This window comes from Xenopus tropicalis, chromosome 1, assembly GCF_000004195.4.
Source record: "Xenopus tropicalis strain Nigerian chromosome 1, UCB_Xtro_10.0, whole genome shotgun sequence".
NCBI lineage: Eukaryota > Metazoa > Chordata > Amphibia > Anura > Pipidae > Xenopus > Xenopus tropicalis.
Window position 1 is genome coordinate 40,755,512 of NC_030677.2, and position 17,307 is coordinate 40,772,818.

Sequence of the window (17,307 nt, forward strand, 5' to 3'; positions counted from 1 at the left end):
TGAGTGCTTATGGCTGTATATACATAGACCTTTCTGATAAAGCTTACTTTTAGTTTTTACCTTTCCTTCTCCTTTAGGGCAAAGTAAATTCTCTAGTATTAAAATATATGTGCCCAGTTTAGGCTTCAATTGGGTTAAACCAACAGCAAAGTCTGTAACATATACAAACCATCCAATGACTGACAAATTTTTGAAATATCTGCAGTCTCTAGATAGTTGCTGAGAAGGAAATTTGGCAAGGTTCTGGTCATGGCTTATTATAGCCAGACCGCTGCAGAACAAGCTGTTTTAAAAATCATTTCTACATTATACCCAGGACTCCAAAAAAATCAAGAAAGCATAAAAATCAAATAGTATCTGTGTCCCTTTAATACAATGCTTAAATATCATTGTAATATTTTGCCTTAGTATTCTGCAGGAAATCGAAATATTACAAGATGCTTTTTTCTTTTAGTGGAATCAGTTTGGGATATAGGGAAAGAAGTGCTCACCACTACATTTTAAACCACTAGGTGGGGAGTGCAATGAGGCTGTGACCACAAAATTCATATACAGACAAAAGAGGTCCTCTGCATTTACCCATAATCAATATATATCAGACATTAAGACGTTCTGTGCATTAAGCTACTTGGAAATGTAAAATAAAACAAAACAACTACATAGTTGGCCAGCTTAAATATATTGCAATATATGTATAAACAATTCCTATTTTGTTTAAAGGGGAAGGTATTGCTTGGTAGCTTAATGCACAGAATGTCTCTATATTAATTATGGGGGTGTGCAGAGGAGATCTTTTGTGTATATATATAAATCAGTTTATGATAAACTACAAAAATCATAATGTTAATCTCAATTAACCTTTAATAGAAAGTCTCCAAAAGAATCCCCCAATACAAGGTCACTCTGTCTTCTATTCTCATATAATTATAGTGTCATTATTTTGCTCTGATTGCCTGTACTGTACAGCAAGACATACCTCACAATATTTTGTCAAAAGTTTATGTTAAATTGAACTGCATCCTTGCATAAAGACAGATTCCACCTTAATAAAAGCGATTGTTCAATGGAAAGGATATGCATTTATTGGGTGTTGTGCTCTAGTCTATGTAATGCTATGTGCATGTAGAATTTTATGCTGAATTCCTGACAGCTGGTAAAATGATTCTGGGAAGTAAAATTCAAGCGCAGCAGGAAGGCCATAAATTGCAGATTATGGTCCCACAAAAAAAGCTTCCCCAATTACTGTTTCCCACAGTGCCAGTCATTGTATTAAAGAGGCTGGAGATATGGACATATATGGATATGGAGACTGTAAGGGACAAGTATTATATACTCTGCTCTTGGAAATTCTAATTCATCTCTTGTCAACTGGACATAGCTGGACATGCTTCATGCCTATGATGGTACAAATGTATATTTACCAAAGACTGCACTGGTTTCTAGGATGTAGATTTTATATATCTGGTTGACGCACACAGAACAGTGACACACTTGCTTGAAGATTTTTCATTGCAAGGTCTGTCTGTTTGGCAGCACCACTCCGGGTGTATCAGCCAGGGCGCATGAGTGGCGACAGCTGGAGACTAGTGGCAGTCAAAACTCCCTCTCATTACCCTAAGTTTAAATAAAAAGCATAAATATACCCCTACTACAGTGCTACACTGGGGGGAAAATCCCCTGTGCTTTTCATAAAATGCATGCAGGTAGCAGTAAAATGAGTTTACTTGTTCCCTAGATTTTGAGGGCCACACCTGAGCACACAAGGAGCACATACAATAAGAGAAGGCCATTGTAGCCTTGCATATTCCATTCTCATTGGCTACTTGTGGTGGGCAGTATACAAAGTTCCCCTCTCCCTGGCCTACTGGCTCTACTAAATTGCACGGAAAGTATCTTTTCTGCTTCTGTGCACTTCGCTGATGTTTTTAACATATCTCAAGTAGATCTATCTTATGAATGTCACTATTTCAATATCTGCTCAGATATCCACCAGTAATGGATGTATATTAATTGTTACAGTACACTCATGCTCTTGGTATGTGCAGCAGGGTAATGCTGCCAGTGGCTGTAAGATTAGCCATAGAGTCCTTTATTTTACTGATAAAAGACTGGGGATTTAACATTTAGGAGCCGGTGTGCGCTTCAGTCATTGATGCAGGTGGTGTTTACTTTTCACTCTATTTTTACTCCCCCGTGTGTATTGGGGTGTAGCACTTTCAAATCCTAATGCTGTCACCAGTGCAGATGATGCCACGGTTTAAATATTGTTGCCTCTGGGTGTTTACTGATCGTTTTGGCAGCTGATGTCATTGAGTTAGAGATATCAGACTCTCAGCCTTTACAAACAAAATGCTTTTATATTAAATGGCTTAGTGCAACATTCAGATACAGTATGAATAGGGAACATTTGCATTGCTTGATAGCACTTACTAAACAGATAAAATTTTGTTTTTTATCGATACAATTTACTGGTCTGGGAGCAGAAGTAACTGGGAACAGCAGAGGAGCTACCACAAGAACAGTTCCCCCACCAGCAACATGCCATGTTTCTATTGAGCATCTAAACCAATGAACGGATGTCTAAAAACCCAAAGTTACAGCCTGGGAAAGGATCAGCGCAGATCTGCATCCATGCCACACTGTTTTGGGGCCCACTTTCCTCATTTCATCCCTGTGTGCCACCTTAAGATGCCACTTAACTTCAGAATTTCCTATTTAAAAAAATGATGTCTCTGAATTTCTGGGAACAACAGAATATATATTGCTTTAAGCTAAGGGCTGGTAATACAAATATCCCTATCAATGTACAAAATATGTATTATGGGTATATAACCCAATTATTCTGTGTTTCTGGGATCACTCCTTGCTAGTTTTTGGTTTCAGCTTTCCATTTATGCGTGTTTGGCTGCTTGCAGAAGCTTGTGTTACCACTGTAGAATATCATTCCCGAGCATTTACAAGCACATTTCTTTGGCTCTCTGATAATGAGGCAACAGATCCAGTTACCAGTGTATTATTCTATGGCTAACAAGGATTATATTTATAGCAGGTAACCTCTTTTGACACAAAAGAGAACAAATCAAAACAGTTATTAACCCCATGACTGCCCAATGGTGGGTGGCCTATTAACATCTAGAAGAACAGGAAAATATTAATCTTCAAACTAGCTGGTAGAGAACCTTTAATATTGAGACCTATATAGATTATTCAATAGTCAAAGTCCAGCAAAATCCAGTAAAATACTTGCACTTGCTTGTACATGACTCTGTATGGAAGCCTATATACCCATTGTTCTTTGCAGTATTGGTGCATTGCACAAAGGAGCCCTGTACTTTCCACCTGCCTTGAGTAAATTACAGTATAATTCCAGTTTTCTCTTTGTGTGTTGCTCCCAGCAGTTTTCTTCTATCTCTTATAAACCCAATTACAGAGTGCGGCAAAATATGCTGCATTGTGGGTAAAAACATGCCAATTTGACACTTTGCACCATGTAGTAAATTGTCCCTTTTTAGTTTAAAAAGCACAATATGAATATATAGTATGTTAGATGGTAAAATGTGTTCCTTACAGATTCATAATTGCTGACCATGTCCTAGGATGAAGTACAGACAGTGTTTGGCATGTCTCTTTCACCTTGACCTATTTGTTGTTCATTGGGTGCTGACTGATGTACTTTGCACCAAGTATCACCCCAGTGTTGCTTATGACAGGAGTTTAAGTATAGGGACCCTGTAACTATCTGTGCTACCACAACTGTCATTGGTCACATTGTACTTACAGAGAGTCTCCATTAATATCTCTTACTCTACTTGAGATGAGCTCAAAAACATTAGCAGACACTTTGGAGTTGTAGCTCATAAATAGATGTACAAACATGGAACTGTAGGGACCCATAGGGTTAATGTGCCCTATGGCTTTAAGCCCTACACTTCTTCTTTTCCTGTTACTGGGCAGAGACTCATGTATCATATTTGGTATGAACATATACCCTGTTATTGGCCCAAGGCTAGACCACACCCTACCAAACTTTAATCTAGTGATAGGAAAAGGGTGGTTCTGCCTTCTTGGCCTGCAGCAACTGGTCTGTGTGGATGTTCCTTGAAGCCTGGGACCCACACTGGCCCAGAAGTTTAGGCCCCAAAGGAGACCAGCACCCTTAGAGAAGTTGAGGAGCAGGGACCCCGTGAATGAGGGAAAAGCTAGACAGACTATCTTTTGTCATATCACGTGTAACCACGTCAGATAGACAGCTTATTTAGTAAGAGCAGTTTCTGGCTCCATCCAGGAGGATAGATGATTAGTTCTCCTTTACAGGCACTATTGCCTTATTGTAGGGACCACAGTTTAGATACAGGTTGCAGGTCAGTGTAAATCCCTGAACCATCATCTGCCTTTTTGGATCCGGTCCAATAAAGGTAATATCCTAAGGATAAAGAACTACTTTCCCTAGACCCTCCACAGTGGTGCTGAACTGGTCTGCTATGTTAGCTATACCATCTGCCTTGCTCATCAGACCTCATGGTCTGTCAGTATATCTGCTGAACTCTGCCTGATTTTGATTTGTGTGTAAATAAACCTGCTCTTTAGTTCAGCAAGAGCTCCTGGCGTCCACCTTTTTAATTATTTTGCTTTACACATACACGCTGCAGTGGGAGGTGCAGTTATACAACACCCTCTATAAAGCACCTTCCATATTGCAAAGGCTCATTCTGTTGAAACAGAGTCACATGTACCCTGTGCTCTATTCTAGCTGGACAATTTGACTACTACAGCCAAATGGGGGTTACAGAACCTAAATTAGAATACATTTGAAAGTGTTTGTAAGCCACGCAAGCATGAAAAAAGTTCTTTGGTGGTGCCAAATAAGGGCTGTGATTGGCTATTTGGTAGCCCCATATGGGCTGCTATCCTGCAGGAGGCTCTGCTTGGAGTAAATTTGTGTCTCTCTGCTTCCAAAACTTGTCTCCAAGCCAGAGATTTAAAAATGGGAACCCACTTTGAGGATACTGGGAGCAACATCAAAATGGTTGGCGAGCAACCCACGTGCGACTGGTTGGGGATCACTGGTTTCAGTACTATGGTTCCACACTGTACAGAGCCATAGAACCTCTTTTTTAGTGATGACCGACTTGTAACTGTCACTCTTGTTTGCCTAGCATTATTCTCTATTTAACTTGAGCACCCATTTGACATTACTGTGTATCTTATTTCCTCTATTTATCACAGATGACAATGCCCTAGTTATTTCCTTTTATACTTTTGTGGGACTGTTTTGATATCATTGGCCTGGTGCTTTTTGGTACCATTTGCATTTCTGCCTTGCCACAGGCTTTTTTGTGGCAAACTCCTATATGTTACTTGATGGTAGATCTTTCCTTGTCTGCTTCTTTATCTTGCTCTATAGACAATGATGTACTTTGTTATTTGCTGCTATTTATAGAAAGCAATAATTTGGCGCTGGAAGCAGTTATTCTATTTCTGTTGCTTAATCAATGAGTCCAGGCATTCTGCAGTTTCCTCGAGAAAATTTTCCTGAATAAAAGACGTCGCTACAAAGTCCCTTTGTAATAATTGCAGTGTAATTGGGGTTCTAGCTACGTCTAGAATGGGAATGTAATTCACTTAGTCTCTATTTTTTTATTTCGTACTGTAGGAAGATTATGTGCTACATTGCTGCCTTACTTTAAATATCATATTCAGGCTACACAGCAGATTTATTCCGTAGATGTTCTGCCCTTAGTAGCACAGCAACCTGGGAAGGATTTTCAATGTGGACATCAAAGGGTTCAGTTGTATATTTATCTAAAATATTTAAACATTTACCAGAATATGTTTAAGTGCTTTGTAATGATCCTTTCTTCAGTATGGTTTATCCAGATTGCACGGTGCTTCCCAAACTGTGGGTTGACCCCTAGGAGAGGCCTGGAGTAGTGGCTCATATAAATATTAGTTAGGGTAAAAGTTGGAGAAAATGACTATTTGCTGTTGTTGGAACTATAGCTGAATAGTTGATACAGCAAAGGGTTCACATACAGTATCTGTAAGCCTGTTATGAGCAAATGGGGACTCTCGCCAAAGGGTTGAACTCCAAGACAGGTCCATAACTATGGGTAGACAGAAGAGATATGTGCCTAGGGTGCTATGGTGGCGGTGGGGTGTCTAACCACTTGCCTCTTCAGCCTGCATTCCTCTAGTTCTGGTTGTTCTGTCATTTTGGAAGCAGCCAACTGAGGGAGTGGGGGAATTTATAGAGGCTTCATGGTGACAAGCAGAGGAAGGGGTCGTAATGTCATCCCCCCTCTCATCACCTCACCCGGAGGGCAATGGAGAGCTGGGGATTTGCCTCAGGCACCTGAATCATTTGGTACTGTTTCAAGGGGGAGCTTGAAGTGAAAAATTCTGACCAGCACCCCTCGGGCACCTTGTATACATTTACTGTATATTTTGTCACTGCTTGGTTACCAAACACAGAGGGACAAACATAGGCAATGTGTCCTCTAAGTTGTGTGCAGACAGAACAAATTTACAACAAGTGTTTAAAATATGTTCAGTATTCGCTGAGGAATTGGAACTATCATACTGCTCTGTACGGTTTTTAAAAAGTGTGCATAAAAGACAATTTTGAAAACTCCCTCAATTAATGAGAGGATAGGGTCTGTAAATTTCACAGTAATGCAAAAATCTCATGGATTCCAATGACTGGTGCCTGGGTGTTGATAACTGCAAGGTAAAACAGAGATTGAGAAGCACTGATTATGTTTTTGCACATTGGTGTCTCTCCAGAACAGTCTGGTTATCTATGTATGTACCTAGAACCTTTTAAAGGAACACTGTCATGGGAAAACATGTTTTTTTCAAAACACATCAGTTAATAGAGCTTCTCCAGCAGAATCCTGCATCGAAATCTATTTTTCAAAAACACAAACAGATTTTTTTATATTTAATTGTGAAATTTCACATGGGGCTAGCCATATTCTTCATTTCCCAGGGTGCCACAGCCATGTGATCTGTGCTCTGATAAACATCAGTAACACTTTACTGCTGAGCTGCAAGTTGGAGTGATATCACCCCCCTTCCAGCAGCCGATCAGCAAAACAATGGGAAGGGAGCAAGATAGCAGCTCTCAGTAGATATCAGAATAGCACTCAATAGTAGGAAATCCAAGTCCAGCTTGGGACTCCTCCAGTTACATGGGAGCAGGAGAAACAATAGGTCACCTGAAAGCAGTTCTAATGTGTAGCGCTGGCTCCTTCTGAAAGCTCAGACTCAGGCACAATGCACTGAGATGGCGCCTACACACCAATATTACAGCTAAAAAAATACATTTGTTGGTTCAAGAATAAAATTTAAATGGTAGAGTGAATTACTTGCTATGTAAACAGTGTCATTTAGAAATAAAAAATATTCCATAAAAATCATGACAGAATCCCTTTATACTATATAATTGTAGTTTGCCTGCCACACAGTGGGGTTTCCCTGTTTCTTTGCTCTCTGCACCTGTTTGTTATTTAAAAATAAGGCACAATGCCCACACACATAACCTTTTCCCACAGCGCAGGTGTAAAACACAAAGGAAGCCGTAGGAAGAGAAATAGCCTCCTGCAGGTTTCCAAGATTACCCTTGTGTGAAACATGTTGATCAGAAAGTCCTGGGATATGGATCATAAATCAGCATGGCAGTAATGGGGAGAAGGGAACATATGTCCTCTTCCCTTTAACTTACATCAGCAAGAATCCTGAATCTGTGAGGCTAGGAAAGTAGGAGACACTAGTGCTGCAGTTCTAGTTTTTTTTCTCTTAAAGCCTCTAATAGAAAGTGTTTTTTTTATATGCAGGCAAGGCAAGGGAACGACCCCTTATCTGGAAAACCCAAGGTCCCGAGCATTCTGGATAACAGGTCCCATACCTGTACTGTGTGTATCTGTGTGTGTTCTAACTAACTGCAAACACAAGCAGATGTTTCCAAACCTTACAGTGTAAAATCCAAGCTCCCAAGGTACAAGGCATCCCCAGTCGCCAGCAGAAATGTTCCTATAAAACTGATACCTCATTTTTTTACAAGTGAATAACTTGCTCCGAAACCTAGGCTCTTTCTGTGTTTCTATCTTTTGAATTAGCTGTAACCGTCGTTATACACCAGAGGCAAATTAAGGTGGCTAAATAAAAATGTCCTTGGCCCCCTGCAGCTGGCCCCATGCTCTGCGCTTGGAGTATTCTATCCTCCATTAGACATGAAAAATTGACTGCTATTACATTCTCATTTTATGGTTCAGTATATAAAGCATATAGAAAGGTCATTTACTATGCTTCATGCTTCTCTCATCATAGGTTTATAATGTGGTCTTGTCCATGGAAGGTTTTGCAGAAGTGCACATGACTATGTAACAGCACCGGTCCTACCTCACCTACACACCAGGCACAGTTACAGTCCTGCTGACTGGAGACCACATTACAGGACTGTATTGTCAGGTGAGTATTTACTGTAAGGGAATAAGCCTTGACTGGTCAACAGACTGGGGAGCCTTTTTTTTATTGATTGTTGTGTCTTTATGGGTGGCAGTGCTATTTTTTATATTTTATTTGTATTCTATTCAGGGCCTTCAGCAGTAGTCTACACATGTTATAGATGGCCCTCTCTAAAACACACATATTTTTATATACTTAATGAAGTGCACTTAATTGCCTTTAGCAAGATGTCAGTATAAGGAATAGATGATATCATCAATCTGTATTTAGTTGGTTGACTGGAGGTAAAACTAGGTTTTAAAGGGTTTGTAATAAGAAAAAATGTCATCCTTTTCACTAGTGATGAGTGAATCTGTCCCGTTTCGCTTCGCCATAAAATTTGCGAAACGGCAAGAAAAGTCACGAAATGGCGAAAAATTCACTAAACACATTTGTTGCGCAATTTTTTTGTTGCCCACGTCTTTTTTGTCGGCTGTGGCTATTTTTTTGTCGCCCGCATCTATTTTTTGTCACCACATCTATTTTTTTTTTCGCCCGTGTTTGTTTATGTGACCACCCCAATTTTCCCGCGACCGCTCCTTTTTTTTAATGCAACCGTGCCCAATTTGACGCGCAACAACAAAAAATCCTGTGCGACAAATTTTTCTGCAGCGAATTTTCACAGAAGTTTCGCAAAACAATTCGCCAATGGCGAAATGTGGAAATTCGCTGCAAATCCATGCCTGGCGAAAAAATTCACTCATCACTACTTTTCACTTGTATTTCTGTGTTTCAATGTGAGCTACTAACAGAATCCCTTTTTGCTTAGTGTTTCAATGTGTGGGAGTGGGTGCTAGAACCAATGGGTGCATCTCCAAGGAGGCTGACAGTAAAGTACAGGTATAGGACCCATTATCCAGAATGCTCGGGACCAAGAGTATTCCGGATAAGGGGTCTTTCCGTAATTTGGATCTCCATACCTTAGGTCTACTAAAAAATGTATAAAACATTAATTAAATCCACTAGGATTGTTTTGCATCCAATAAGGATTATTTATATCTTAGTTGGGATTAATTACAAGGTACTGTTTTATTATTACAGAGAAAAAGCAAATCAGTTTTAAAATTCAAAATTATTTGATTAAAATGGAGTCTATGGGAGACGGGCTTTCCGTAATTCGGAGCTTTCTGGATAACGGGTTTCTGGATAAGGGATCCCATACCTGTATCAGTATCAGTGTTGGTGAAAAGTGAGTGTATGGGACGTGCTATCGACTAGGAACTGACGCAGACCTGCAGTGTTTGTGTCCTGGCAAGGGCAAAGAGATGCTGTAGCAGGCTGTGTGTTTTGATGCCCATATCATATAATATGAAATTTCAGTAATGGCTAAAATGTAAAAACATTCAGTTTGGAAAATAAATAGATCAGAGAATGGCTTGCAATCAAATTAGACCTTTATAGTTCCATAATATCAGTAATGATTTCTCTGAAATGTGATTAAATTTGGTGTATAACATTGCTATAGTAAAATTATCATTTCTTATTAGATTACTAGTGAAACAAGCGATAATGGTGGTTATTTCCCGTTTGTGTCATCACAGTTTGAGAAATGAATTTGGTAATATGAGCGCACCTTGGCTTTGTACATATAACAATATGTTTCAACAATAGAGCTTCCATTTTTTTTAGTAGCCTATTGTTGTTGTTAAATTTCCATTTGCTGGTCCAGTGAAATGTCTAAAAAGCTGCCTCTGAATAAAAGTAATATGAGCATTTGTGCCTGGCCGCATTTGTCTGCTCTGGAATGTACCTAATTAATAGAGTTGAACCTTAGAAGAGCGCAGCGGCATGTGAAATATAAAGCCGTGTAACATACTGTATTGCCTGGATATGAAATTGGTAATTGTAGTCACCTGCTCCAGGTCTGTAACAAAAAAAAAGAAAACAGGTATGGGGCCTGTTATGCAGAATGCTCAGGACCCGGGGTTTTGGCGTAAGGGGTCTTTCCGTAATTTGGATCTTTATACCTTAAGTCTACAAAAAAGTAATTAAAACATTAAATAAATATAATAGGATTGTTTGCTTCGAATGAGGATTAGTTATATCTTAACTGGGATCAAGTACAAGCTACTGTTTTATTATTACAGAAAAAAAGAATATCATTTTTAAATATTAGAATAGTTTGATTAAAATGAACTCTGTGGGAGATGGCCTTATGTAATTTGGGATAATGGATCCCATACCTGTATAAAAAAATGTTATTAATTAAGCACTTTCAGTTCCCTCATTTGTGTATTTCAGACCTGTCTTAGAGGTTGCAAATATCCATAGTGTTTGCCAAATTTTTGAACAGGTATAAAACTTTTTTGCAATCCTTCAGCTTTTAGGCAAAGGCATCTGTGCAAGTTGTAGTGTGCATGGGAGCAGTGTTCATAGATATGCAGGGCCTTATGCTCAGTGTCTGGTATCTACGGGGATAGCAGAAAAGCTTCACATGGGGTCAGGTGTTAGTGGGCCCTCCTGCTTATAACCATTTAGTGTATTTGGCCTTTCCTTACATCTTTATGGGAACAAAGAGGCTAAGTAGATGGAAGAATATATCATAGTATGTAAAAAGGTGAAACTTGGAGTATAGTGTTAAATGAGGAGAGGAGGAAAAATAGTTTGGAGAGTGGGTCTGAGGTTTTCTGGGGGGCCCCTGGCATCTCAATCCATCACTGCTTATTATGGTATGACACTTAGGGGCACATTTACTAAGCAATAACGAGATAAAGTTGGATTTTTTCTTACTTCTAGATAATGTCGAGATTTGTGGGTTTTTACCAGAAATCAATTTTTTTCGTTTTTATTCCTGAAAAATTTGAGTTTTTGAAAAATAACTCATGATTTATTAGTGTTTAGTTAACTCTTTTTGCAAAATGAAAATTCGACAGGTTTGATCTGTCTAGTACCACTGAGTCCTATGGAGACTTAGAATAGAATAGGAATAGAATAGTCAGTGACAGCCTGTTCTTGACACATTTTCAAGGACAAGTTAATCCTCTCATTGTTTCAGTTTCACTCAGTTCAAGGACAAATTAATCCCCTCATTGTTTTCTATTTCACACATTTCAAGGGGTGTTAATCCCATTATTGTTTTCAGTTTCACCCACTTTAAAGTGAAACTTAAACACATTATTGTTTTCCAAGAGTCCCAATGCTTCTAAAATGGCTGCTGGAGCAATTCCTGTTTGGGAAAGATAAAGAGGATTCATGGAAATGAATATCTGTGTAAAGTCGAATTTTTCGAGTTTTAACAATGCTTTCAACTCAAAACTCGTGATTTTCGAATGTAAACTTCCTTCGTACGATTCAAGCATTATTGAGACATTTTATAAATACAGCAATGATCAAGTTTAATTCGAATTTATACCATGTCCAGTTTATATGACTTTCAAGGCCAGAAAAAAACGAATTTTAGTAAATGTCCCCTTAGTGCAGGTTACCCAATACACACAGTACTGATCTCTTCCCCTAAAGAAAGTAGTATGCTGGTGCAGGGCCTGGGAGATTGACTGGTGAATCATTGATGATTATAATCATTGGGGCGGGGATGCACAACAAATTGGCAACCCCTAATGGAATTTCGTTACCCTTAACTAACAAAGTCTTGGGTTATAAATGAATAATGTGGTATTTGCTAAGTCTCACAAATGGCCATCATCTATAAGAACTTAATTCAAAGCATAATGGGTGATCATGCCTTGGGCGATCCTGCCCTTTGTCACGTTTCAAAGGAGGGTGATACCTGAAGCTGCTGGGTACAATTGCTTACTGGGCTCGTTTTGCACCTCTGCCAGATACATGTTACCTGTACCCTCTCATCTCTGCAAGGAAATGTGCTGGCACTGCATGAGCCAATAGAATCTCTCTGTCCCACCAAATACATATACAAATACATATACAGGTATGGGACTTGGAATGCTTGGGACTTGGTGTTTTCCGGATAAGGAATCTTTCTGTAATTTGAATATCCAAACCTTAACTCCACTAAAAAATACTACATTAAATAAACCCAATAGGATTGTTTTGTCTACAATAAGGATTAATTATATTGTAGTTAGGCTCAAGGACAAGGCACTTTTTTATTACAAAGAAAAAGGGATATAATTTTTAAAAATATGAATTATTTGATTAAAATGGAGTCTATGGAAGATGACCTTCTTGTAATTCTGAGCTTTCTGGATAACAGGTTTCTGGACAAAGTATCCCATACCTGTACCTGTATATGTACAATTTGCTATGAACAGCAATAATAAGCATCAGACTGGCCACTTCCCTTCAGGTTGTTGTGGTTTTATACAGTGTGGCTCGTTGTACATGAATCTTATTGTATGTGCATGCTGTGTTACATTTGTATTTCAGTAATCCTTATGAACGCCATGGCAGATGAAAGGGAAACAGTGCAAGATGCTCAGAATGAATTGCTCAGTACTAAGAGCCCAGGTAAACAGCAGCGTGCCGTTTGGATTTTGGATTGGAAGCAAGAGACAGAATCCATATTCTCATATACAAGGACTATACTTGTATACAGAGCAATCTAAAAATATGGCCAAGGTTGATAAATGGCTTCTTTCATGTGGTCTTGCTCATTTACTAACAGTGCACAATTCCATGCCATCCAGTCAAGTTTGTGCTTCCATTATTTATCCTGCCCCTGACTGCACAAAGTTAATCACTTATTGGTTACTATTGGTTACTATCCAGGTGCAGAATTGCCCAGTGGTAGTAAATACTTAGGACAAGATTTATTAAAGGAACAGTAACACTAAAAAATAAAAATGTTTTAAAATAATTAAAATATAATGTACTGTTGCCCTGCACTGGTAAAAGTTGTGTGTTTGCTTCAGAAAGACTACTGTAGTTAATAGAAATAGCTGCTGTGTAGCCACGGGGGCAGCCATTTAAATTGAAAAAAGGAGAAAAGGCACAGGTTACATAAGATGATAACAGATAACTGAAGAATACAATGGGAATCTATGCTACTTATCTGTTATCTGCTTAGTAACCTGTACCTTTTCTCCTTTTTTCAATTTCAATGGCTGCCCCCATGGCTACACAGCAGGGTATTTATATAAACTGTAGTAGTGTTTATGAAGCAAACACACAACTTTTATCAGTGCAGGGCAATAGTACATAATATATTAATTATTTTTATACACTTTCATTTTTTGGTGTTACTGTTCCTTTAAATATCAGAAAACATCTTTCACCAGTAAACAAATTAGAGTTGCTACAACATTTTCCCCATATGTAATAAGAGGCACTACCTTTGCACAGGTGCAGTAACCCACAGCAACAATAAGATCTTTGCTTTTGCACAGGTGACCAGGTGTTCTGTTATGCCGCCCCAAAAAAAACTGCACTGGGGGGTGGCATTAAGTGACAAAACGGATCTGATGAACAGGAAATGTATCTTTTAGCCTCTATAATTTGTAACAGCAGACATATAAAGGCCATTTGCAACAAAACCCCAGGGGGCGTAGAACTCATTCTACAGCACTGGTGCCCCCCTAGGTTATAGCTCTCTGCACAGAGCATCTGATTTCTTTCAGAAGAGGAGGGCCACATTAACTTCAAACAGCAGTCGGCAGGTCTCTCCACAGGTCTCTGCTCCAAAACAGAGTGCAGTGGCCTGTGGCTATTCGCGATTGCAGGCTTGTTTTTGTACTTTTATACTATGTGGGGCATTGTGAATTACCCCTATAGCCTTGCTTTAAGGCTTTCGTGCCATGCATTGTCTCTCAAACAGATATAAAAAGCACAAGAGTGTAGTTAATGCACTAAGCGCCACTTCTCTTTATGTTGGAATTGATACCAAAGCTCAGTGGTGAATATTCGATGTCTCAGCAGAAGCTGGCACTGTTAGCTGTCATTCTAGGCACAAGTCCACTGAGATGTGCTTCCAAATGCAGTTTGTGCAGAACATGTGGCCTGTGGGACATAATGTGACATCTCCCTCTTGTATTTGGAAATGCAGATAAGCAGAGATGTTATGTTATACAAAAATCTATTGTAACTTTATCCAAGGGAAAATAAAAGAAACATAAACCTGGCTTCTATGTTTCTTTCAATACCCTTTCATATAAAGCCACAGAAATTACTTTTTATATTTTACCCAAGGTCATATGTTAAGAATATTTGTTTAACGCTTTTTAAAAAAGAGCTTTCATTTGTTACCATTTCTTTCCTTTTTCTTTATAAAATGATTTTTCTTTGAGACCTTCGCCTCATATGCTACAATGGAGGAAATATCCACTTATGTGTCTACTATAAATTCCCTGTTCCCTATACCATGTGCAGCACAGAGCAATACAAACACAATTACAGGGGTCCTAAAAGTCTCCATAGTATCACACAGTTGGGGTAGCAGGGTCCACCAGTCACGTTAGATCAAAATATTGAACCCTGTGTTTTCATGAATTATTAAATTGATTAGAACCTAGAACCACATACCCTTAATGCCAATGGAATGAGAGCCCAACAATAACAATATTAATCCGTTCAATGATGCCTGTGCTATGACTCCTGACACTTCCAACCAGTAGGGTGAAGATCAGAGCGGTGGGATCATCAATGCTTAGCTATTCAGGTGACATCAGCTATAATATCAGCATTATAAATAGACATAGATAATGAAGCATAATAGCCTTTGTACACAGATATGCCCCTTGCCCTTCATATGGCTGGCCATAATCATTACAGCTTTTAATCATTTGATCTTTCTTATTATTACCATTCTATCCTGCCTGTTTTTTCCAGTATGCCTGCCAGTTCCATCACAACCATTCTCTTCATTCTGTCTCACATGTTCTAATCCTTCTGTCCCAAGCTGTTTTACCATTCTAGCCAATATACATAAATGCATAAATACATAAGTGCTCTGTACATTCTATCCTTTTTTATTATGGCCATGTTCCTCTACTCTAATAACTCTGAGACAGTAGAATTAAGAAACATCTCTAGTTCTTCTCTTCTCTGTTGGGGGAATGTAACAAAAGTTGTAAATAGATTCCTACCCAGGAATAGGGAGAAGATATACTGTAAACTCCTTGCAGTCAGTGACCTGGCTGGAAATTAACCTAGGACCTCAACCATGTATTGCTTACTTGTCTTTGATATATTTGTGCATTATGTGACTAGCCAGCTTGCTACATTTGGCATCTGTCTTGCCGTTTGCACATCATTCTTTTGACCACATATTTACCAAAATGAAAAGACAATAATTATGCTAGTTTGGTGGCCAGTAGTCCCTGGGTAGGCCCTTCTGTTTCATAGCCTATTGTGCTGTGGAATTAGGGTTCACACAGGATTAACCCCAGTGAACATGGTTATAGGGAATAATATTTTAACAAACAGTTTCCAGGACTCATTTATGAACAGTGCAATGGCCCATAGCAACCAGTCAACACTTCCTTTTGATCAGTCTAATGTAATATAACAATCTAATGCAACAAAAGCCACAAACTTTGTGCCACGTCTAGTAACCCACAACAACAAATAAGAAGTCACTGGTTTGGTTACTATGCGTTACTAGACCAGATGCAAACATTGCATCTTTTCTTACAGTACCCCATATTTAAGGGGCTGACAATAATAAGTAGAAGAACAGTGCAAAGGTGGAGGTCTTGTGTTTCCGCCTAATAAGAACAGAAATAGAATAGTTTTTCTTCAGGGCCAGTTGTCTTTGAATTAGAGTTGTTTGTGCATCACCATTGCATTGTAGGGAATGTTTAATGGCAACTTATGGATTGATAATTATGATCCAGTAATGATTTATTAGGGAAAATGGATTCTGTCTCTTCTCGATGTGGCGTGCCAAATAAGCGTGTGCTGTGATTTCATAGCAGGGAATAAACATGAATTATTCAAATGGGCTGAATAATTTCATGGTGTTTGGAGGTGTGCGGTGAACTGATTTCCTTCTCTTCTCTATTAACACTGCTTTTGCCAATTAATATGAAGATCTCCAGCATGACGGCAGTGACTTCTACATTAGCCTTCAGATCTGCTGCATGTTAATGAAACCAGTTTTCTGTTTATGTTCAGGAATACGTAACACTGAAGGTGAATATTTAATAGAGCAATCTGGCAAATCCGGCATCAGCTCCCACTGTATTGTAGAAACACTGAAATAAAGGAGTAGTTCACCTTTAAATTATCTTTTAGTATGTTATAGCATGGCCAGTTCTTAGCAACTTTTTCATTGGTCTTCAGTTTTTATATATTGTAGATTTTGAGTTATTTGCCTTTTTCTTCTGTCTCTTTTTGGCTTTCAAACAGGGGTTACTGACCCCGGCAGGAAAAAACATTCTGGTTTTGTGAAGCTACAATTTTATTGTTATTGTTACTTTTTATTCATATACTTTGTAGTCAGATCCCTCCTATTCTTTTGTTTTACTCAAGACCTCTTCTTTTTTTATTGCAGTCTTTTATTCAGACTGTTGCCCTGTTGCTAGGCAATTTGGACCCTAGCAGCTAGATAGCTCCTGAAAGTCTAGACTAGGCAAAAAGCTTACTAATTTAAAAAAAACACAAAAAATGAAATGAAGAAAATTTTAAAAGGGCCACACTTGATAGCCTGATGGTCTTTATTTGCACTGCACTAACATATCACTAAGCAAATTAATCCATAAATTTAACACACTCAATATGGTTTATGTTGACAGTGAGTTGTGCTCAGTTTTTTGTTATTTATTAAACATTACAGCTGGAGTTATGCAGGCAGATAAAGTAAACCCAATGGCCTGCAGTTGCAGTTTGGCTAGTACTGTTTCTTGTCAGATTGCCAGTGAACTGGCCATTGGTTTTTGGATTGAATGG

At 38.7% G+C, this 17,307-nt stretch overlaps 1 protein-coding gene across 1 annotated transcript in view; it reads left to right on the top strand.

Moving 5' to 3' along the window:
* Nucleotides 1-17,307, top strand: part of cracd (capping protein inhibiting regulator of actin dynamics) — an 86,000-nt gene that overhangs the window by 19,306 nt on the left and 49,387 nt on the right. Inside the window, exon 3 of the mRNA XM_004911201.4 lies at nt 8,329-8,469. The gene's annotated coding sequence lies outside the window, so the exon portion shown is untranslated. The remainder of the gene's footprint in view (nt 1-8,328; nt 8,470-17,307) is intronic.